The following is a 23,682-nucleotide window of genomic DNA, read 5'->3' as shown; positions in this document are numbered from 1 at the left end:
CCACAAAGATTTAGTGGCTCTAAAATCGAGCCGATAAATGGAGTAACGAGAAAGATCGAGGCGTCTGGCATCCCTCTCTCTCTGGTTTAATTAAGAGCCTTGGTCTCCCCGCCGTCAATCCTTGGGACAGGTTATGAGTCTGGGTGATCGCGAACGGCGGAAAGACCAATCGCGTTGTAGCTACGGTAGTAATAAGAGTAAACGAGGTATAATATCGCAGCTCAGTCACACGCAGCTTGAACTTCGACTTCTGAGCTCTTTCGAAGTACATCTTGGCAAATTGAACCACGGCAGAGGATTACGCCCTTTAACGACAGGACACCGCGATCGGGGATTTTTTCGGGATCCCAAAAATTGACGAGACCCGGGGTTGATACTTCGGAAGACTTATCTCCGCACCCCCTCGCGCTATCCGGTATTATCCCCAATTAGCAGGATAACCCTACGTGCGCCGGTTGTCAACGAGCCGGCAAATTCCGGCCCTCGCAAGGACCTTCCGCGATAGTCACGTCCCCATCGAAACTTGGCGGATACTTGTACAATAAAACTCGGCTAATTATGACGGAATTGATAATCTCGTTTCTGCATGCGGTGGCCTGGATTCCGGAAGACGCCAGCTTCTACGGTGTGATTATTTGACTCTAGTAGGTATGTTCAGGTACACTTAACCGCTCTATTTGCATGCTTCTCTCCAATTAAAAGCCAACGTATCTTTCAGCGAAGCTACTCGAGCTCCCGAAGTCCTGAAGTCCGCAGCTTCGAGAAGTGGCAAACGGATTTCTCCGAGCACTGGTCACGTTTTGGAATCGAATGAGGGGCGAGGAGCCGAGGTGACATCAAAACGCAGAGGCAGTTTAGACAGCGCGACCACGAGGGATGAACGCGCCGAGTCACATCCTGTCAATTACTGGAAAATTACATTTTAGGGCTTAAAAGGAATGTACTCAAGCTCCTCGCTCTCTGTGGGATATACATTTCCCGACTCTTCACGAATGTCTCATTTTTTATATATCCTAACCTTTATACATTACTTTGTACCAAAGGAGACCGACAGCCGACCTGAAGAATGGCTTTAAGTCGACTCGTCACGCTTCTTATTCGGCACTTCCTTTTTTAATGACGAGTCTGTTTGAAGAATAAAACCGTCGAACGTGTGATCATTTTAAAGCCGAGTGAATGCTAATCCGGTATCGATCGAAGAGTCGGATACTCCCATATATATCTCAATTTTCATGTAAAAATTTTTCAGACTGCTTCGGGAACCGAATCGAAGTGTTTGAGAAAAAATTCTTATCCACTTTGTATGTTATTTATTATAATTATGTTAAATCTGCAATGATATTATAGTCAAATTTTTACTTTACAATTGCTGTAGATGTGCGAAATGATCTTTACAATTGATTTTATATTTGAAATTCCTTTTTTCGCGTCTAGGATTTCCAAAAACTTTAAACTTTGGCGGAATTTAGTTCACGGATTAAAATTTGAAGACGTAACTGTTACGTGAGTGTTGAAGTGAACTACTTCGTAGCTTTCAATATTGCAACATTGCTTCCACGTGCGAGGGGCTAATTAAGGTCGCGCTAATGACAGACGACACTGATTGCTCGACGCGGTAGAACTTTGATACGGACAATTGGCTCGTATTATTAGCGCCTGTTATCTAACTAATGAACTAAATCAACCCCTCGCCACTCACCGATAGTCGGTGCAGGGTACATGGGATAGCTCTACCCAATATCGAGGACCATAATTTTCGGGCTGTGTTGCATATTTCGCTATTTATCACGCAGGGAGACAGAGTCGCTTGATCAAAGCCCGCGACAGGTTCCTGAAATTATTAGTTCAATGATGGGTATGTGTGTCAGACATATGTCAGTTGATAAAACGTATTATGATAATAAGAAGAATCTATAATTATCCAACGGCTTTAGATTCTGCGATGACGTAAGGAACGAAATAATAAAAAGGGAACAGTTTTTCGACTTTCAACAAAAAAAAAAAATCACTTCTCAGTGACATATAATATTTTCTATAAACAAAATAAAAATATTCTTCATAAATCTCGAACAATTTTGATGAGGATAAAATGTATGGCATGATATTCCGGTGAATATAAATTCTTCAAATCAGGTTTTTTGTAGTGATTGCCGATTAAATATCGAGTTTCTTAGTCCTACAACCGGTTTGTAGAAGGTTCTGATCAGAACGAAAAGAAAAAATAATCATGATAATTAAATTGCACGATTATCTAGCCAAAGATAAATAATGCATGTTCTTGAACTGATACAGAAATCCAAATTTCATTTCATTCGTAATTCACAGACCTGAAGAAAATACGTGAAAAAATTACGTCTTATTTCCCTAATTATACACTCATTAATTAAAATAACCGGAATAAACGATACACTGTAGGTACGTGTGAAAATCTGAGACGTGATATCCCACCGCATTACGTTAAAAGTGTAGCGTTCGAATCTCGCGACGTACTAATTTTTCTTTCAATTTTTTTCCCCCTCTCAATAACGAATCTCCACTTGAAAATTTTTCGCAGAGCGCGCGGCCAGATTCACGACGCCTACTTTGATTTATTCCACCGTCGCGACGCGGCGGCACGAGTCGAGATGAAATCAGCCCTTAAATTCGTTTAGGCAGGCGTTCAAAATCATCGATGATGATTAAGGCTCGGCGTGACGCCTCGTCCTCGTCCTCGTCCTCGTCCTCGTCCCTGGTCCTCTTCGCTCGAGACACTCTTGGCAGAGGGGGTTGAAAGGTTAATGCAGTTATGCCGTCGCTCAGCCCAGTCCAGCCACCCCCACCCCTGTCCCCCCTGCGGGCGGCTCTGTCAACGGAGACGCGGCGAGGGCGTTTTAGTAAAATGGTCGGAAAATCTAATTATCAGCTATAGGTGCGGCGTAATGAATTGCGCTGCGTTATCTACTGGCTGGTTTCCATTTTCCTCCTGTATTTAGTCATATATTATACATACTCGTATAACTCCTACTCTCGGTTATTCTATTATTTTCATTTATTTTTTACATTTTCAGATTCTAATTGTGTGTGCCTTTCTCACTTGATCGTGATTATCTGAGCTGATAACTGGTGACGGTTTTTTATCTTTATCTACGAATTATCAGATCATCCAATTTTCCTGATACGCAGTGTGTTACGATTTTCTTTAATTCGATTTTTCACACATTTTGTCTAAATGGTATTTATTCAATTATTTACAAATTACAGATTCGCACTATTTTTTTTTTTTAATAACCTCTATTCAATAATAAAAGCTCACTTTGTTTGGAAAATCAAATTTAAGGCTAAATTATAGATAAAGTCAAGTTATGAACATCAAGCTACGTTGGATGGATATAGAAATTAAGACGAAGTTGAAACAGACGAATGACAGTTCAGTTAAACTGGGATCGAGAGCGAATGAATGAAATTTAAATTGAAGCTTGAACTAACAAAAACTAAGATGAATAGCGGTAAACTTGGAGTTCAAGCTAACGCAGTCACGTGTAATATAATTAATCAACGTTTTTCTCAAACATGAATCAGCCGTGAGCACAGACAATACAGAGACGCTAACGAATCAACACGTCATCATATTCTATTCCGCGATTCCTTACATAAAAATCAGATATTGAAACTTGAAGAATACTCTCCAAAAATTATTCAATTTTCCCGTTTTCCGGTTCTTCATAAGTATCAGACGTTTTTCAATATTGGGATGTTGACAATTCGTTGAATAAATGAGGTTACGGATTACAATAGTTAAAAAAAAAAAAAGAATGTGAATCTAAATCAGAATTCTTAGATTCTCAGTTTCCACTTCGAGACGTAATATTTTCCATTAAACAAACCAAAAAAAAAAAAAATTAAACCAGACTACTTCGTAACAGCTCGTATAATCTCACCAGAATTTGTAAGCCCTTATATTTCTGTAGCTCTCGGTGGAAAACAAGGTGCGCTTCCTTACAGTGCACACGAAAAACAGTTTAACCATTTATATGTCTGCATTATACTCACCGCAGTTTCAATCCTTACTTGCAGACCGGATAATGCCAACGTTACTCGAGTTCTCGGCTGACAAGGCAGGACCACGAAGCGGAGAGAAATAAAGTAATGCGAATGAAAACTGGCCAGCGAAACACCTTTCGGCAGAAAATAAAGCATTGCATCCATTCTGCTTCGTTAGTGAGTTTCGCTGTAATTTCACAAAGTCGGGAACGATACACACTCGGTCCTCTTGAATCGTAGTCAGCCTTTCATCCGGCTACACTAGACTCTGTGTTGTTTCCACCGGAATATAACATTAGTGGGATTTTCAAAAAACTTTACTCCCAACGCACTTTGTAGACAGTATGATTTTTTCTTTGAAGGGTAGAACAAAGAGTTTACCTCGATCGATGAATGATAATTGAATTCGATTTTGCGGAGGTACGAGTCGTGGCATCAAGGTTTGTTCAGGATTTTCATTTTTACACATTCTTCATTGGAACCGTGTGCCATTCATGATCCGGACATAATGGAGGACCAGTTCATTGAAAAATCTCTCTCCCCGACTGAAACTGAAGTCTAGTAGCATATAGATCGAATTTTGAGGCTGAATGGTCGATCTTTGAAAAATCTAGGCGCCTTTTTGACAACTTTTGACAACTTTTGACAAACCTTACGCTTTTGAAACCGAACTACTAGTTCGTTGAAAAATGTCTCCTCCGGCTAAGAAAATGAGGTTCAATAGCATCTAGATGAAATTTCGCGACTGAATGATCGATCTTAAAAATCTGGATGCATGGCTTTACTGTTTTATGACAGAATAAAATGAGATGAAATGATCATTTTTGTGGCACATTTTCATCGATTATTTGATTCGTTGGTTGACATTTCATTCATTAGACTGTCTGAAAAATAAAACACATTTTGGTGAAAATTCGTTACATTCTGAAACCAAATATTCATGAACTATTGATAACAAATAGTACACGTTTGCTGGTAAAATTTATACTAAAATTGGTAGAAAATTTATTTTTCTTTTGGCTTCGAAACATTTAATTAGAGGTAAATTATGTGGATCGGCCCGTATATGACATTCCTCAATATCGTGAAAAGCTATGAATTAAATAAATAATCTGTTCACGCTCAAACCTCGCAGACCCGTTGGTACCTTGTGACGTTGAGGGCACCCAGCCGCATGGCAGCGCGCTGTGCAAAAATAGGGTCTAGAGGGCGCACGCGCAGCCCCCGCTTCACACGCGCGCGCGCGATTCACTTAGAATCGAGCGCTCGAGTAGGTCGGACGTACTGCTAAATCTCCCTATTCTGCCCGCGCGTGCAATTACCGCGTTCTTACCGCGCTCGGTCGGGTGTCGAGTTCTTTCCATCTCACGTAGTTTTAAGGATCGCGTTTTTAGGGTTGCTTATGGGAACGGGGCCCACCTTTTGGTGACCAGAGGTGCCCGTTCCTAGGGGAGTGTGGACGCGGCGACAAACTTGTCGCCCAAGCACAACAGCGTTGGATCCCCGAGACGTCGGGACCACTGTTTGCATGGCCGTGAGCCATTTTGGACGCTCCCCGTTACCCCACTTCCACGTAACAGTCGGAAGTGCGGTGTCTTGATGAGTTGTACATACTTGACAGGGTAGATTCAAATTATTTAATGATCATTCAATTTAGATTAATTTGTTTAATAAGGAACGTGCCAGCCAATTTATTACTTTGTAGCCTGCCGAACTGATTTTTGTTGAATAAATACAGGACTTGCTTCGACTTTTCCCTCTAAACCGTGAGGGTTTTTGTGCCGAAGCAAGCGCTCTCTTATCTCTAGCGAAATTGTGGACTTTATTTATTCACTCTCTCACTCACTCATCCCATCCCGATTAGCTTTGGAATCGAACACTAAACAAGTAACTAACCATAATCGTAACAAAACTTCAGACCGCAAAAAACCTGTTTTTCAGCAAAATTATTTTTATTTACAAGCCACTCTTCTCACGACGACAATTCCAACACGGTAAGTCTGGTTGAATATTGATTACGATCGAATTATTCCAGTGACGCGTGATGCGAAAAGTCCGAGTTAAACACTCGTGGCGAGCACTGTTTTCGCAACAATACGCATTGCTAAAAGCTCAGGAAATCCTGTCGGCGACATGTAACGTCGACTGACCACAGAATAGACAAACTCCTGCAGACGCAGACACCTGAAATTTGAATTCAAACCCGCGTATGATGTACCAAGGGAAGGATTTCGAGAGTGTTGGTCAGAGTTTCCCGGCTGCATCGAGTCCCAAACGAAACGAGTATTGTCCGCATTATTCTACCAGTGGAGATATACGTTGTAACCGCAGTAAACTGTTTGACGATAACTCGCTCGGAAACTTATTTTGCGTCACGTCGACCGAAACGGTACCGATTTGTCGCGTCCTCGGCATCCACGATGCAAAATATTCCACATTTTACTCCATAGCTTTGCAGTTTTGTTCGCTCTGTTCATCATTTTCCTCTCTTTTTTTTTCATTCACTCATTTTACTCGGTTTTATTCACCATTCATGACAGATGACTAGAGAAACTGGTACTAACTTTGAAAAGTATGAACGATTTTCTGTGAACTGCAGTTACTTATTCAGAACGGTAATATTTTATCCCTCTGATCCTGGTAGCCATCGAAATGGGGCGCAGAGATTGATGATGAAGACGCCACTGGGGCATTTCACTGGTGTAATAATTTAAGGAGTCAGTCTGGAGGAGTCGACAAACTGGATTAAGTCGTAGCCAAACGCTGTGAAACATTTTGCATTATTGTTTTGGCAGATGTAGATGTGTAGGTATGTAAGGATAGGTAAGGCAGCCACGTGGTACAAACTCTTGGACCGGATCCAGACTATAATCCCATTTCCTAAATATATCCACTTTGTCCACCGCTGCACCTAGTCTAGTACCATCACCGTCCGCTACTCTAATAAATTCAGCTCCGCGACTCGATTCTTTGCAAACAACGCATTAAGCGAATCTGGCTCACGCAAGAATGAACGCCTCAGTGAATTGAACCTCCCGTTTTGGCACTGTGCAGCTGCTTTATGCACTCTTCCGGCTAAAGAGTCCGATGAAATAAGTTCTATCCGCGATTCACGTTCTGCACGTGACGTCATTTTTACTTGTCGTTTTTTGGACGACGGTATCTTCCGGAAGAAAAATTTTATCGCCCAACGGTCAGTAGATCAGATGTGCAAAACATGATGTTCGTAAATCGTCAATATTTTCGATTGTCAATTGACGACGAACTCGAATTGAAAATTTTTTGCATACTTATTTGACTTTCACTTGGTTCGTATTGTGACTCGGTTGGTTGATGGGAAAAAATGTTTGGACTTTATTGGGTGTAGATACAAAAGAGGTTGAACGCAGCCCCCTTCCATAAGTTCTCGAATCGCAGCCACCAAATTTCAAAAGCATCTCTAATTTCTAGCGTATGAAATATTACGAGGCTTTTTGGCCCGCATCCCAATAATTCGTTCAATTATTTGCAATCGATATTGTAAATCGGATTTTGAATACGAAAATCGAATTTCATAAGCTCGAATGTCCGAAGAGAATAAAAAGCTTAATTATATAATCACGATTCGTCGACTCGGATTTTACGATTTCGAAATGATAAATCACGAAATCCTTCGTCTGGGTGATCGCGATGGAATTCCCTCAGCTTTTCATACTCGGTTGATATCTTTGTAGGAACAAAGAAGCGTGTAGCGTGATAAATTGAACGTGTCCGCTCGTGCGGCTAAGTGTCTAATATAAACCGCTCGGTTTCTCGATCTAGGACTGTGAATTTAATTACAATTAATAATCTCCGGGCTCAGCGTCCCATAAACGATCCGCTGGCGAGGTGAGACGAGAGAGACGGACCTTGGGAACCAACGCAATGCCCCGGATTATTCCTCGGTTCCTCTTCCCTCGTGAATTCATCCTGCAGGACTGGATGGATATGCCCGCTGCAAGAGACGCACACAGACTACCCTGCGAGAGCCACCCTCTTCAATTTCAGCCCCTGATTTTACTCTCTCTTTCCTGCTGTCCCTGTTATTTACCCATTTCTCCGACGCTTTTTCTACCGGTTATACTAACGAGATGTTTTTCGTGAAATTTCCTTCACACTCGTATGATCAAATGTGATGGTTCAATCGTGTAAAAAAAAAAAAGAAAATAAGAGCGAATCTCAATTATTTTTCAATACAAAAATATCTTTATAAATATAATATAAATTTTGATTTTTGATTCTAGTATTTTTAGATGAGTTTAACTGATTAAGCACTGAGAGCAAGTTAATAAAACAGCGTGATTAATCACACTCGTCGTTAATGTATTTTGAAAAAGACGATTAGTTAAATATCTACGGCTTTTATGCTGTATTAATAATTTTTGAAGCGCATAAAGTTCATATGTCCTCGATTGAAAAAATTGACGATAGATCATAAAAGAAGCAAAAAATTATTCTACCCCCAACTCCATGTGTGAATTTCCTATCACTGTTTTTCTTTCTTCTTCTTCTACTTCTTCGTTTTCTTTACTTCGCATGGCCTTGTATTTTAGATTCCAGAACAAAGCACTGGCATAAGTACGACGTAAGTGTACTTGTTTTGATCCTCTTTCCTCTCCCCCTGACTGAAAACCTCTGTTCGATTCGTTGGACCGGAGGTAATGCGACATCCGAAGTGGTTCCTACTCCACAGGTCTATGTTCACATTGTGCACGCTCTCCTCAAATCAGGGACACGTGAAGGGAATGGGCACCACAAGAGGGATGAAATTATTTCTCAAGTGGTTTAAAAATTGAGTGAGTGGCTTTCAGCCGACAGTCCTGCGAAGGTCGAATACCAAGGGTGAAAGAACAACGGGAAGAGGAAATGGAGAAGAAGGTAAAAACCGAAGTTATTCGTTATCAGCAACAACCGCTGCTGCACCCATTAGCACAAGTGCGTTGATCAATTAACGTGATTGAATTTTAGCGCCTAAATGCACAACCGTCCAATGAGAAGTATGGTTTAATTAGCTAAAACATTCGAAACCGGCTGACTACTGCTACCCTGTTTTAGTATTCCACCATTTCCCGCCAAGTTTTTTTGCCCCTTCACCACGGACTCCGAATCGAGGGAGCCAAGGAAATAAAAAAAAAAATAAAAAATAGAGAAATGAAAAAATAAAAACGGAAGACCTGACATACGGGAAAAAAGCACAGACACCCTCACACGTACACAGAGCACACCAGGGTAGACGGGAACAAATTACAACGGGGCTAAACCGGCACTTTGGGATTAAGCTGAGGTCAGACGGTAACGACGGAATAATAGCGACGGATGAATCATAGGATTCAGTTTCCCTTCGTAGGGCCTTCCTCGGAGCCTCCGTTTATTTTTTCCGTTCTATTTACCCCCGTGAAAAGCGGTGCAGGGTTTGAGGTACATACGTGTATACGATACACACGTAGACGAGGGGTACGAATGCTTCGCAGTCCAATGCGACGACGGCAAATAACCAGGAATGAACTAAAATTAGCCGCGCTATAAGCTGGCTGGCCGGAAGTCAGCAGCTCTTAACGTCGACGTCCTTACCGTAGCATGATTATATATGTATATATATATATATATACACCTAGTATATGTATACCATGATTCAGGCCTTGCACGCCATGGCGATTGCTTTCGTGATGGTTAAAACAGGGTGTTGATGATTCTTAGGGTGACCTGATTGAATGATAAAATCTGCCTCACTATTCTTCCCAGCCTTTTTACCAACTCGGCTAATTTCGTCAGTTCATTACTTCAGCTTTCCTCGTCATTTTCATGGCACAGTAAGGAGCTGAAGAGAGAAACTTTTTCAGATTTTCAAACCTAAACGACATGGAGAAAGGCTTTTTTATGATTTAATGTCAGCATCGTCAGTTGCACGGCAATATTTGAACACAAAATAATTCTCGTTTTAATATTGTAAGCTTTCAAATGAAATTTCAATTGTTAGACAACATTGGCCATTGCTTGTTTCTTTTTCAATGCACAATGTAAACCTCGCTGCAACTCTTGTATCGATACAATTGTGGTGTTCTGATAATATATTAAGAACAAATATTAGATCCATTTTTTCAATCATCCTGATTTCAAATCCATACGTGTTTTTTTTTTTTTGCAACTCGTGACGAAAAATCGATCTGCGAGTACGTTCCGCCTTTTTGAGCAGTAGATTTCGAAGACTCTCCACGTTCGGAGCCCCGAACTCGGGAACTTACATGGCAAAGACGGGATCGCGGGACTCTGTAGACCGTTTGCTGCGGGATTATAAACAATAAATTATAGAGTGAATAATAAAAGGCGTTATGAAGTGTATGGGGCATTATGAGAAGATTTATAGTCACGATATACCTAGCATAGACATGATGGAAGAGAAAAAGCCAGTTTGACACAAGCGCTCGGCAAGTTTATCACCGTGTTGACTGTGCCAAGTCACATTTTAGCCGAGCCCTACGCGGATCGTTATCGCCGGTTAAAACGGTTCCTGGAAAATCAACTGCGCACTCATGTATTCATGAAATGATAAAATGGGAATATGGATGCGTAGAAGAAGGGCCGTCGATACAGGCGTCAAATAAGTTCCCGACAGACGAAAGTATTGTCATAAATTTTCCCGTAAACCAGAGTTGACTACCCAATGGAACAACGCATTTTTACATCTCGTCTAGCTCTCGCTTATTGGACGGTGATAATCTTTACAACTGAAAATAACTTCGCACGAAATCTTTTGCTGGCTATGGTAGCATTTTTCTTTCTTTCTTTCTTTTTTTTTCCCCTTTTATTACTCCGTTTTTAGCGTTTTGTAACCGTCAGGACAAATTTCATTTGGAGTTTAGTTCCTGAGTACGAAATTCTGTGCTACTTTATCCAAAAAAATTCGGCATCTAGGTTACGTTTGATTATCTTGTGGGGCGATGATTTGTCAATTTCAATCAGACTATTGATTCAAACTCTTATTAGCCAGGTCTAGAGCGAAATAAAGGACAGTTTTCGGATGTTGGAACGGCAAACAGGAAGCGAAGCAAAAAACCAAGTATGCTTTGAAAGTGGAGAACTACAGAATCCGATATCTTGCCGAAGGACCGCTGCCGGTTTAACGAAGAGGTGGAGAAGACCGAGTGGCACGAATGGCGAGATAGAGAAACACAAAAGTCCGGGAGGAGGGGCTGAGAGAGGGCCCGTAAGGAAGAGGAAAATAAAACAAGAAGGAATGAAGGAAATAAAGAGGGGCTTAAAGGAAAGCCAAAGAGAAAGGTTCAGACTCTTGGGAAAGGTTATCGAGGCACACGAAAAAAATAAGAAGAAGAAGGAAAAGGAGGAAAAGCGCAAATTGGGTTAACGCATCCCAGCCTCTCTTCCCGAGACTCTCATACCTGTGTGATACCGCCAACGCAATGTGCAGCACCTGCAGATATGCGGTTAGAAATTCTCGGCGGAAACTTGCCGAGAGTAGGGGGTGAAATTTTTTCACTGCAAGTCATAACGAGGCCGACGAATAATCGGGTCGAAAATAGCCAATAACATTTTTCATCAAGTCCAACCTGGGAATAGCGCTTTCATCGGTACGACTGAGCGCAGAGGCAATCAAATTATATTCCCAATGCAATCAAGTTTATGAGAAAAAAAGAAAAGAAAGTTAAAAAGAGAGGGAAAAAAATTGGCGGAACAAAAAGTAGAGAGAATATGAAACAGTGCAGAAACAGAATATGATTCAGCTTCATCATGTTAAATCTATTGTCCGAGCTCGATATTTTCACATTTACACCTGCAGTTCTCCTTTCCATTTTCCTCTTTCTTTGCTACTTCGTACTTAATTACTTTGAAGATGAGAGACTTTTCTTTTCACCCTTTTTGACTCTCTCAATTTTTTACCATCTTTTCATCTCTCTTTTTGCGCGCACACACACACATATATATATATATATACCTTGGTTTTAATCGAGTCGTTCAAAGTTACTGCGGTGAACGCTGGCGCGGCTGGAACGGCTCAGCTCCAGTTTATGTTGCTTTAATTTTACACCATCCAAAGTCTGGGATTACGATCCCGCGTATTTCCATCTTTGGACATTTTATTTCACTGTACTTCAGCTACGGAGCTGTACAATTAAAACGGCCAAATTACCAAGCCCTAGCTTTGCTTTCTTCCGCACCTTCGTAAGAGCGTCAGCCCTTTGGAATATTTCGTAGAATTAGGTATCGCTTCTGCAATATTAGAACTTAAACTTTAAAGATGATTGCTCCGAAAAAGAGTAGACAAAAATGTAATAAATCGTTTTTCAAGGAATAAACCACATGAGTTATTCAATTCTGTGAATTGATGCAGCATTCCTGCTAACGTTTGGTGATCTCGTTGTCACAAAAAAAAGATTTTTCAAATTTCTCGTAGAATCCCTTAGTTGTGAAAATGGGCCGCTTGGCGCCATTCTTCATGAGAGTAAGTCTTCTTTTGACTTTTTTGACGCTTTCTTCAACTTTGGCGATATTTTACAATATTCAAACAATCAATTTTGGTTATGAGAAATGAAAAAGCTTTTTCTACGATCCTTATCCGATTTTTTAAAACATTCTCTGAACTGATTTTTAAAGTAAAATATCACGTTTGGAGTGAATTTCACCCAGTATGGCCGTAACACGATTTTACGTAAGTGTGGCCTATTAGAGTTGAATCTCAAAATTATTTCGATTATAGTACAGTTCAAGAAAATCTTCAAGAATATTTATAAACGGTGTTTCTGTTCAAAGTTCGATGTCTGAGGGTGTCTAAGTATCTTTTAGAAGACATAAACTTTATCTTTCAAGTTCAGTATAACGGGTTAATAATTAAAAAGTTCACCAAGTCCCTCTCAATCTGTTACACCTTCCATTCTCTATCCCATACACATTTGTACAGTGGCGGATGTTAAGTACTGGACTAATGGAAAGGTCCTCCTCCATAAGCCCGCCTCTGAGGGTCCAACGAATAGCGCAATAAAGCCTCCATGATTATGATTAACAAGAATATACATTAGCGGGGGTATAATTAAATTACCGGTGGCCCGCGCTTAGATGGTCTGACCACCGTAAGGCGTTACGACACCGGGACATCGGACATTAATTCATGTCGTTGAAAAACATCCGTAAGTACTGGGGAAGGAAATAGAGACAGATTCGAAGTGATTAGTAAGGCTTAGGTATAATTTTTGGTAGCAGAATGGATCGTTAGTCGAGAGATTTTGTGAAATTCTGTCTGACTTGTCAATGGTGCCGAAGCACGTTGGGGATATCTGTTCGATGCTACGGAAAACGTCACCTGGACTGACACGCTCGTTTTTAGTTTTAAGTGGTGCCCTGATAATCAAAACCACTAGGCTTTTAGCGGTAATGGACGAGTAGACGAGGAGACGACTAGACACGTCTGCCAAACCAGAAGCCGGAGTGTTCCTGTACCTATCCTATCTATACTCGACACTGACAACTGTGCTGTAACTAGATTATTATCGACGATGCAGCTTCTGCTATCATGTCAGTTTACCCGAAGAGCTTTCCCCTCGTCCTAAATTTCGTCTGTGCTTTTTTCGTCTGAATTCAGGAAATCTCAATGGTTTAAAATGTTGACGGATCAGTCTAGTTCTTTACTTGGGAAACACTTCTCACCCAACCAGTGATAAGTTGATGTATTAAATGAAGCTAATTTAATCATGTTAATGTCACCAAATCGCTCTACAAGTCACGCGTGAAGTAATGAATGTCACCTACTATAATAATACAAATTTAAGAGACTTGTGTGTACCTAGAATAAGGAGAAGAGTTCCGGTCTTTCAGTCCATTCACGGATTCAAATAACTTTGTGAGACTGTGAATGAATTGATAAAACTTTAAGGGTCTTTAAAACGTGATTTTAGACTCGTTTGAAGTCATTCGGTGAAGTGACTACATTAGTGAAAGTAAATGAGAAGCACTTCAAACGACGACTTATAGTGAACTAACATAACTTTAATTACCGTAGCTCGAGTTCCGTAGAAATTTACACAGCTAATCCAAATGACTTCATCTGGCTTCAAGTTAACTCGCATGACTCAAAGTGATTTAAAGTAAGTTGAATTTGATAGTCCACTAGTTCAGTTTTTCGCGTACATCGAGATTATGCTTTTTCATACTATTCCAATTTTCTCCCATTTGCATATCATTATTTTTCATAACCTCAGTATAGGAGAAGCTTTCCTTTTGCTTCTTGACCAGATTCATTTATATCAACGTTGACGAGATGAAATCTTTCCTTTGATGCAGAATATCATTACGTTAATCTTTCGGATCTATAATAATAAACTGATATTCATTCATTTGTCGTTCATCGGAGTTTTCAAACTTACTTGTAGTTCTGTTTACGTAACCAACCTTTTTCTTTTGACAGCGCTTTTTTATGCCATTTTATTTCTATTTGTGCATTGAATATAGGTTTCTAACGATTCTGAACATAGTTATTTCTACGGGTATTATGAGCTTTTATCTCATTTATCTAATTTTTATGTGCATTTCAGAGCTTTTACAACTTGGTACAACTGCTCTTATCAACGTATATGACGGATATATATTTTATATGCATTCATCTATTCCTGCATCACAGCTAACGTTTTTTTTTCTCTTCTTTCATTGTTATCTCAGCTATTTTATATGGTCTGAATTCACTCTACATCAAAACATATCGATAATTCGGTTTCATTCCATTTACACTCCGTAGTTTCATTATCACATTTATACTCTTGTCATTTGTGCATTCACCAAGCACTCGCTTTCACAGTGTCTCTGATTTTTCCTGTTTTTGCGTCAGAGATGTCACGTCATTTATAGTCAATAACATTGATCGTTCAAGCCTTTCCTCAACGAGCATCCTCGTCTCTTCTATTCTTTTTCATTTATCATCACGCGTCAGAGCTTTATTGTCGGACTTTTCGTTTACTCATTTATAACAGACATCGCGAGATTCCTATCCGCTCTTATCATTCAATTCAACAAACAAGCACCTCCTCTCACTGTTAATATTTTATTGCGATCCCCAAAAATCACAGCCTCTAACTGTATAGTTGATTGTCGTTCAATACAATCTTATCAGGACACTCAACCCCACTCCCTCCCCCCCCCTCTTCGTTCCTCCTAAAAACGCAAAAAAAAAATAATTGGTAAACGTTCCACACAATCAATTGATGTTAAAGCCTTATTCAAGTAAGCATAGAGTACAGTATATATTTTAATAATCTTTGTAAATGGAACTTCAAAAATTATGTCAATCAGAAAAAAACACACTTTCTACGCAATTTACCCACAATCGTTATTTTTTAATATTTAGCAACGGAAAAATTTTGGTAGATAATTCAAATTCTATATTATTGGCCACAAAAATTCTTAATAGTTCTTCAGAAAAATATTTTCTTCGATAATCTACATAGTTTAAATAAATAAGCTCCTTTCAAGAACTTCTCAAGTATTTTTGATAAGAATATCTAATGGTTCATTTTTCATAACGATTTTTGTCGCTGGGGTCCAAGCCACCCCAGTGTGTCAAATATGTGACTCCACAGAAGTGTGTCAAACAAAAGTTAACGATTTGCTTATGATCACATCTTTCTAATGCTTTTCACAATTTACATAATAATGAAATAGGCTGATAATCTTCGCGATATAACGGCTTACGTTTTTCAGGAATCGGTATTACATGTGATAATTTCCATAACGAAAAAAAATACTCTTGTCGATAACGATTTATTAAATAATTCTACAAATACCGGCAATAAAAGTGGTCACACAGTTTTACAAACTTATATATAAGGTACATAAAGTCAGGACGCCAGTTTCTTTGACGATCGCACATAGCTTGGTATGTCCAGCCATGTAAAACGCCAGGATCCATGTGATGGTCAACATGACCGAGGGGCAGGCGCCGCCGTTTGAGTCGCGGCTTTGAAAGTGCAGCTCATGCACGGGGGGAAAAAGAATGTGGCAAATTTTCGTAATACGTTTCGTTCGCCGTCGCTGACAGGGGTTGGTTAGTTTTTACCTTCCACCTCCGTGTCGGCGGATCCACGCACGGCGAACCCGCACCTCGACTTCTCGAACCAGCAGCCAGCTTTTAGGAACTTCAAAGAGTCGCGGCGAGGGTGAGGGAGGCGGCTCGAACCACGGCCATCGAACCTTCGAACCTCGGAGCTTTCCTACGTCGTCTGCAAGGACGAGGGCGTCTCGCCGATTCGCCTCACCCTGCAACCCCGGCGCCCTCGAAGGGCGGGCGAATAGCGCAGCGACGCAAGGCGAGTAGAACCGAGCTTACAGCTGCATCAATTGCATTGTTGCTTTCGGGGGGAAGAATATATATATTAATGGGAAAAGCTCCCAGCTTCTCTTATTCGCACCCCAAGTTACCACAGAATGGAGTTTCTTTATCTCGACTCCTTTTTACCCATTCTTCTTCATTTGACTTCATCTTCTCGTTTCGATCAAACTACGTGAAAACCCACCCCCTCACTTTCCCTCGGAATAGGAGATTGCGATTAATATTTTTTTTGACTCGGTGCATAAAATTCGATTTTATGTACCCAAATGAATAGGCAAAATACTACATCTCCGTACTAGTGCGGGAATTTGATATATTGTGAATATTTTTTTCTTCGTCGAGTGCGCAAAATTCGATTTTGCGTTCCAAAATGCAGGCGCAAAATATGACATTCTCGTACTAGTGTGGGAATTGAATCGAAGTATCATTTCTTATAATGTGACTGAATAGTTTATATAATTCTCACACTAGTACGGGAATGTACTATTTTGCGCACTCATTCTGGTACGTAAAATCGAATTTTGTGCACTCATTATTTTCCTGATGAATCCTCTCGGGAACGAATCATCCCTTGATTATAAACATTAACGCAGTTTGAATATTAAATTCTCCCACAACGGAAAAGACATCAGCCTGAAACTTGAAATGTCGATTTCGAAAATGGAACTACAGCTACACTTTTGAGTGAACCTAATTTTAAATTTGAGTCTTCTACCTTGGCCCATGGCTCATTCTCAGACGATCTGCAGGACTGTGGCTTGCGGATTCTCAGACAACTGTATCAGCCTTGCACTCATGGACTGTCCAGAGTATAAATATTGATCCAGTGCCACGTACCTCAGACTGAAGCATACTGAAGGTCCTCTTCTATGTTATTTCTGACCGTGCCGAGTCAAGGACGGTATCCAGACGGGATAAACCGAATATGAGAGGGATATTCCACAATCGCACCCACGGCACAAAGACCTGCGTAAGTGATATAACCAACTGCGCAGTCCTTCCTCCTTGGCATTCCTCTAATTCTGGGTCTTTTTTCTGCCTTCTCCTTCGTCTCAAGGTTGCACTTAAATATTCATACTACAGCTTTCAATATCTGTAGTGCTGCAATTTTTTATATTGTTTATTTAGTTCAATAAACAGTAATTGAATACTTTAAACTGGTTTTTTTTTTTTTTTTCTGAAAGGGACGCTCGTAAAAAATTAAAATCTGGTCAATGCCGGCATGAACGCCACAAGTGGTAGCTGGAAAATGGCGATCAGTATCCGACGAAGCACCTCTCAGTTTTGTCTCCAGTGTGAAAAATATCGCTCCTCCTAAAACATGTTCCTGTCCAACCTGCAATTCGGTTCGCGATCCAGGAGGCGGCGTACGAGCTGGATGAGTTGGCGAAGCGTTTCGCCCGGCCAGCAGAGGACGCTTCACTGGTCCAACTGTAGACTGCAGTTTGCTTCACCGGTTCAATTAACGAACCGAGAGATGGGAGGCGGCCGCTGGAGCAGCCTCCTTCGCTAAGGACCGAGAAGGACTGCCAGGACCAAGGAAACCGCTAATGCGCCTCGGCTCAGGCCGGATTAAGCCGAGATTATCGCCGGACTCGAAGCCTGAGCTCTTCCTCGATCCGTCAGGCCGTTGGTCAGCCTCTACGTCCGCTTGCTTAAACGGAGACGGTGATCCTCTGGTCCACTTCGATTACCGCCAGTTCAACTCCATTTAGCTTCCACGCTACCGAAGAGACTCTGCACTTCGCATTCTGGCCAGTAGTACACGCTCTTTGAACGTTACTATGGCTTCGTTTTTTCTACTCTCTCTCTCTCTCTCTCTATTGGACCATTTTTCTTCAACAACAGGTGAAGTATGCTGCCATAAGTCACAAGACAAAAGCCATCTTTCAAAAACGCATCCATCCAAGTGTTTGGTTTCGGGATTTGAAAGGAGTGAAACAGTTTTAGAGAAGATGTTTCAGTCATTTTTTCTGCGTATGAATTATTCAGATACTTTTGGCTGATAGGAGTTTCAGTTTTTATCAAAAACTTTAATATTCGGTTATTCACATGTGATTCTATAACTCAATGGTTTACCTCCGTCGTAAGCTGCAGTCTCATGATTCGATGTAAGTCTACTTGACTTGTTTAAATGCGCAAGAAACTCGTTTCACTGTAGTCATGCTGTATTTGTAAATGGAAAGCTTGCAGGCTCGTCTCTTCCCATGATCATAGACTTTGAAAAATTTGTAGGCTGAGAGCTCTGATAAGGACAAATTGATTTTCGTGCGACGCTGACATACCTGCAATTTTTCTCAACTAAAAGAGAATGAAAACAACACGTAGCATCGTTTTCTGCTTGAGTTGAGTTGACATACCCTATACATACGGGCGAACGCGAATAAGTGGCTGTTGCTCTCGCGAACAATTAAACCGCCTACGCCCCCTGACTCACTTATCAATTACGCTTGGTGCAGCTGGTGCTTAGCCCCATTCACATCAATTTTATGGACATTATTTATCACCACTTCCATGCGACCGTGCCTGCAATTGGCTCACCATAAACTACGTGAAAACGATTAACGTTTTCCGAAAATCCAACTGGCCAAAGAACGACATTGCAGAAGCGTGAAGCACCTCCAGGAAAATTAATTGAAATCCTAATCCCTTGCATTCAGAAAAAAATTTGGTCCTAAAGACCAGATTTTGGTCCTGACAACGAAATTTTAGGGTCAACATATACATGCGACTAAAGATCATTTCTACACAACTAATAAGTTTTGTTGATTTTTTAGTGCGTAGAAGATTAACAACATAATATTGTGTTCCCAGGAGATTTTTTTCACAAAATGCATCTACAAATTTCATCAGGTAAAAATAGTGATCAACGTTAAAATATTTATAAAAATATTTCATGCTGATGAAGTTGACTGTCGAACCAACCAAGATTTTTTTTTTTCGCTCAATGAAAATCATCCAGGGGATGATCGCCGTGTCGCAACGAACAACCTTCTTCCCATTCGGATTGTAGGTATTGAGAAGTAGCAATTAGCGATAATTCTGGTGAAGCGAGAATCCGATCCCCGTGAATACAGGTATGGGATTATTTCGAGTCTGCTAAGCTGACTCAGTTTAAATCGGAGAGGTTCAGGTTGTAGTCGGCAGTCGATTACGTAATGCCCTCCATCTCGTCGTTGCAATATTCTCTACAAGCCAGAACGTACCAGAAACCTCTCCACCTATCAGCTAACATCTATGGCTGACCTTTCGAAATACCCGGCTCGGTGCTTCGGCTGTAGTTAAACTCAAGCACCTCTTCGACGTCTTTGAGGAGAAACATTCGCATTACAGTCTAGGGATGAGCCCACTACAGATTCCATTGACGCGATCCGATGCCCACTCCTACTTTGATTGATTTCGACATCTCTCCACGAGCCGATACAACGAATTCCAACCACATTTACAACTCGGAATACCTTATAATTCCTAGACTCGATACGATCGAGATATCTTGTTACGTTTCAGTCATTCTTGTGAATTAGAGACAGGAATCGTTCCTACATTTTTTCACAACTTGTCGGTTGATGAATGAAAATCCGATACATACAATCGTTGCAAGTTACACATCATAAACTTGTATAATTGATCATGAAATACATTATAGTTGTCCAAAATCACACTCGTAATCTAACTATGTGTGGGGATCCAATTCATAGTTCATTGAAATCAAACATAAGGACTAGATTTTTTTATACGTATTGAACTGTTTCGGTTGCGATTTTAAAAATTTTGTTTTGTCATGCTTCAGATTCAACCTCTTATTGACCTGATTCGTAATATCTGTGCTGCTGGTCTTTCCTTCGTCATTCCTCTGCTGTTGATCCTGCGCTCTTTTTGAGGTGTTTCCTGCGGCCTGAGGGTCCCATTAGTCTAGAAAGAGTCATACAAATCGAATCCTAGACAGAAGATTTTTCACCAATAAAAAAGTAAGGCTAAAAGAAAATGATGAGAAAACAAAGGCAGAAGCACAGAAATCGATATATCTATCACCAATAACAGAATTGGAAATAAGGAGACATATGACGCAAATGAAGTCACATGCAGCACCTGGAGAAGATGGAATGAAGGCGGCATTACTACAATCAACCATCGAGTACATTGTGAAACTACTAGGATGCATCCTCAATCGAAGCACAGGAAATGGAACCTTTCTGGAGCAATTCATAAAAGCTTAGTAATACCAGTATATAAAGACGGTGAAAAACAGATATAACAAACTATAACCCATCTCATTCATAAGCAGCATAAGCAAATTCTTAGAAAAATGCATAAAAACTAGGCTTATGGAGTTCTTTGAGAAAATAACAATCTGTAAAAAACCCAGTACGGATTCAGAGTGAATAAGGGTACACAGGATGCAATAAACAAACTCACCAACCGTATGACGAGCAGCCTCGATCAGAGAACCTAAACCATTTCCACATACCTGGATCTGTCGGAGGCATTCGATACAGTACGACATCACACCTTGCTGGGACAACTAGAGAGAATGGGGACCAGAGGGATAGCGCATGAATAGTTTGAAAGCTACCTCGGAAACAGACAACATGAAACAAGGATAGATGACAAAGATAGCAAAGCAGGCGTAATAACAACTGGCATCCCACAAGAGTCAGTACTTAGAGCTATATTGTATATTGTGTACACGAATGGTCTGTGTGAAATAAAGATGGACTCAGAAATGATAGCCTATTTCAATGACACGGTGATGATAATATTGATGAATGACTGGAAGAAAGTTTATAGAAAAGCGAACAATTAAAAGATCGCATGACAACCTAAATCTAACCCAAAATGAAAATGAAACTGAGTATACGCGGTACAAGATTGATGAAATCGAAGATCCTGAAGACAGTGGAATCCTGAATCTGGAAATACACACCTGCGGAGGATTTAAACCAGGGTGCGGCTGTCAAGGAATAGAGATAAAAGGACACATCAAACACCTGATTGTCACGATTGACGGAACAAGGAAGTGGACAGAACACATTACACAGACAGCAGCGAGACTACAACAAACAATTCGGACGCTGTTGTGAAGTATTACAACATAGATCTTACAACAGCAAAGAAATTGCTACGATAAACTAACAAACACCTCGGTGAAGCGAAGCTGGAAGAACTGTCTGAGAATGTGAAAATATCATAAATGTTTTTCAATAAGAATAAGTGAATAAATAAGTATAAGTAAATGAATAGGCATAAGTTGAAAAATGTATAATAAGTATGTATGAGTGAGGAGTATAATACAGTGAATATTAAGGTGTGGATGAGGATGGATGCGATGTAAGTATATGGGAACAAATGAGATGTAATTTAGGAACTAGAGTAACAACTTGCCACTAGAAAAAGATAACAACTCCAGCCTCTTAAGCATATAAATGTTCGGGTATGCAGGACTGAAAAATATCGACAAGAAAAAGAACTGTATATGAGAAATGTGTAAGATATGTTTTAAATAAATCTGAATCCAAATCTGAATCTAATCCCTTTGTATTTTTTGCACAAAGTTTGACGATTTAAATGGGGCTGCGAACAATTTTTCCGTGCACTATTCCGACGTGATTTTGCAAAATAAAATGATTAAGCGCAGTCCCAATACATTGCGATCAACGGTTCAGAAGATGAAGCCAAGGAATGAAACCTTTGATTGGGTGATTTTTCCGCTACTGGATTTCTGGTCGTAATTCCTCTGCCGATAATCTAACGCACTTTTTGCTGTGTTTTCAAAGTTCCTGCGGGTGCAATTGAGCTAGATAGAGGCATAGTAATCGATTCCCGGACGGTGAGTTTTTCGCTCGAAAAAGAGTAAAAATAAAAGGCTAACCCCTTTGGATTTTTAGCCGAAATTTCGACGGGTTTGAAAAGTGCTGCGATTATTTCTTTGAGACACTCTTCCGACGTAATTTTGCGAGAGGAATCGATTGAGCGCAGTCCGGATACGCTGCGAGCAACGCCTGAGAAGTTACAGGCAACTAACTGCTTATTTTCGTTTTCATTTCTCTGCTGTTGGTCCTACGCTCTTTTCCATGTGTTTTTTGAGTTCCTGGGGGTCGATTTACTCCGGAAAGGGTCATGCAATTCGATTCCGAAACGCAAAATTTTCGGCTCCGGAAATGAGGAAAAAACTAAGGCTAACCCCTTTGGATTTTTGGACAAAATTTCGACGAGTTTGAAAAATGCTGGAATAAATTCTTTAAGACACTATTCCGACGTAATTTTGCGAGAGAAATCGATTGAGCGCAGTCCCAATACGCTGCGAGCAACGCCTGAGAAGTTACAGGCAAATAACTGCTTATTTTCGTCCTCATTTCTCTGCTGTTGGTCCTACGCTCGTTTTCATGTGTTTTTTGAGTTCCTGGGGGTCGATGCACTCCGGGAAGGGTCATGCAATTTGATTCCGAAACGAGAAATTTTCGGCTCCGGAAATGAGGAAAAAACTGAGGCTAACCCCTTTGGATTTTTAGCCAAAATTTCGACGAGTTTGACAAATGCTGAAATAAATTCTTTAAGACACTATTCCGACGTAATTTTGCGAGAGGAATCGATTGAGCGCAGTCCGGATACGCTGCGAGCAACGCCTGAGAAGTTACAGGCAAATAACTGCTTATTTTCGTCCTCATTTCTCTGCTGTTGGTCCTACGCTCTTTTTCATGTGTTTTTTGAGTTCCTGGGGGTCGATTTACTCCGGAAAGGGTCATGCAATTCGATTCCGAAACGCAAAATTTTCGGCTCCGGAAATGAGGAAAAAACTAAGGCTAACCCCTTTGGATTTTTGGCCAAAATTTCGACGAGTTTGAAAAATGCTGGAATAAATTCTTTAAGACACTATTCCGACGTAATTTTGCGAGAGGAATCGATTGAGCGCAGTCCGGATACGCTGCGAGCAACGCCTGAGAAGTTACAGGCAAATAACTGCTTATTTTCGTCCTCATTTCTCTGCTGTTGGTCCTACGCTCTTTTCCATGTGTTTTTTGAGTTCCTGGGGGTCGATTTACTCCGGAAGGGGTCATGCAATTCGATTCCGGAACGAGAAATTTTCGGCTCCGGAAATGAGGAAAAAACTAAGGCTAACCCCTTTGGATTTTTGGCCAAAATTTCGACGAGTTTGAAAAATGCTGGAATAAATTCTTTAAGACACTATTCCGACGTAATTTTGCGAGAGGAATCGATTGAGCGCAGTCCCAATACGCTGCGAGCAACGCCTGAGAAGTTACAGGCAAATAACTGCTTATTTTCGTCCTCATTTCTCTGCTGTTGGTCCTACGCTCTTT

At 40.6% G+C, this 23,682-nt stretch overlaps 1 protein-coding gene across 1 annotated transcript in view; it reads left to right on the top strand.

The window, feature by feature from the left end:
* Nucleotides 1-23,682, top strand: part of LOC124411139 (semaphorin-2A) — a 282,298-nt gene that overhangs the window by 94,112 nt on the left and 164,504 nt on the right. The gene's annotated exons all lie outside the window — the stretch shown is intronic.

The sequence above is a fragment of the Diprion similis genome, chromosome 10 (assembly GCF_021155765.1).
Source record: "Diprion similis isolate iyDipSimi1 chromosome 10, iyDipSimi1.1, whole genome shotgun sequence".
Taxonomy (NCBI): domain Eukaryota; kingdom Metazoa; phylum Arthropoda; class Insecta; order Hymenoptera; family Diprionidae; genus Diprion; species Diprion similis.
This window is presented reverse-complemented; position numbering and strand designations above follow the sequence as displayed.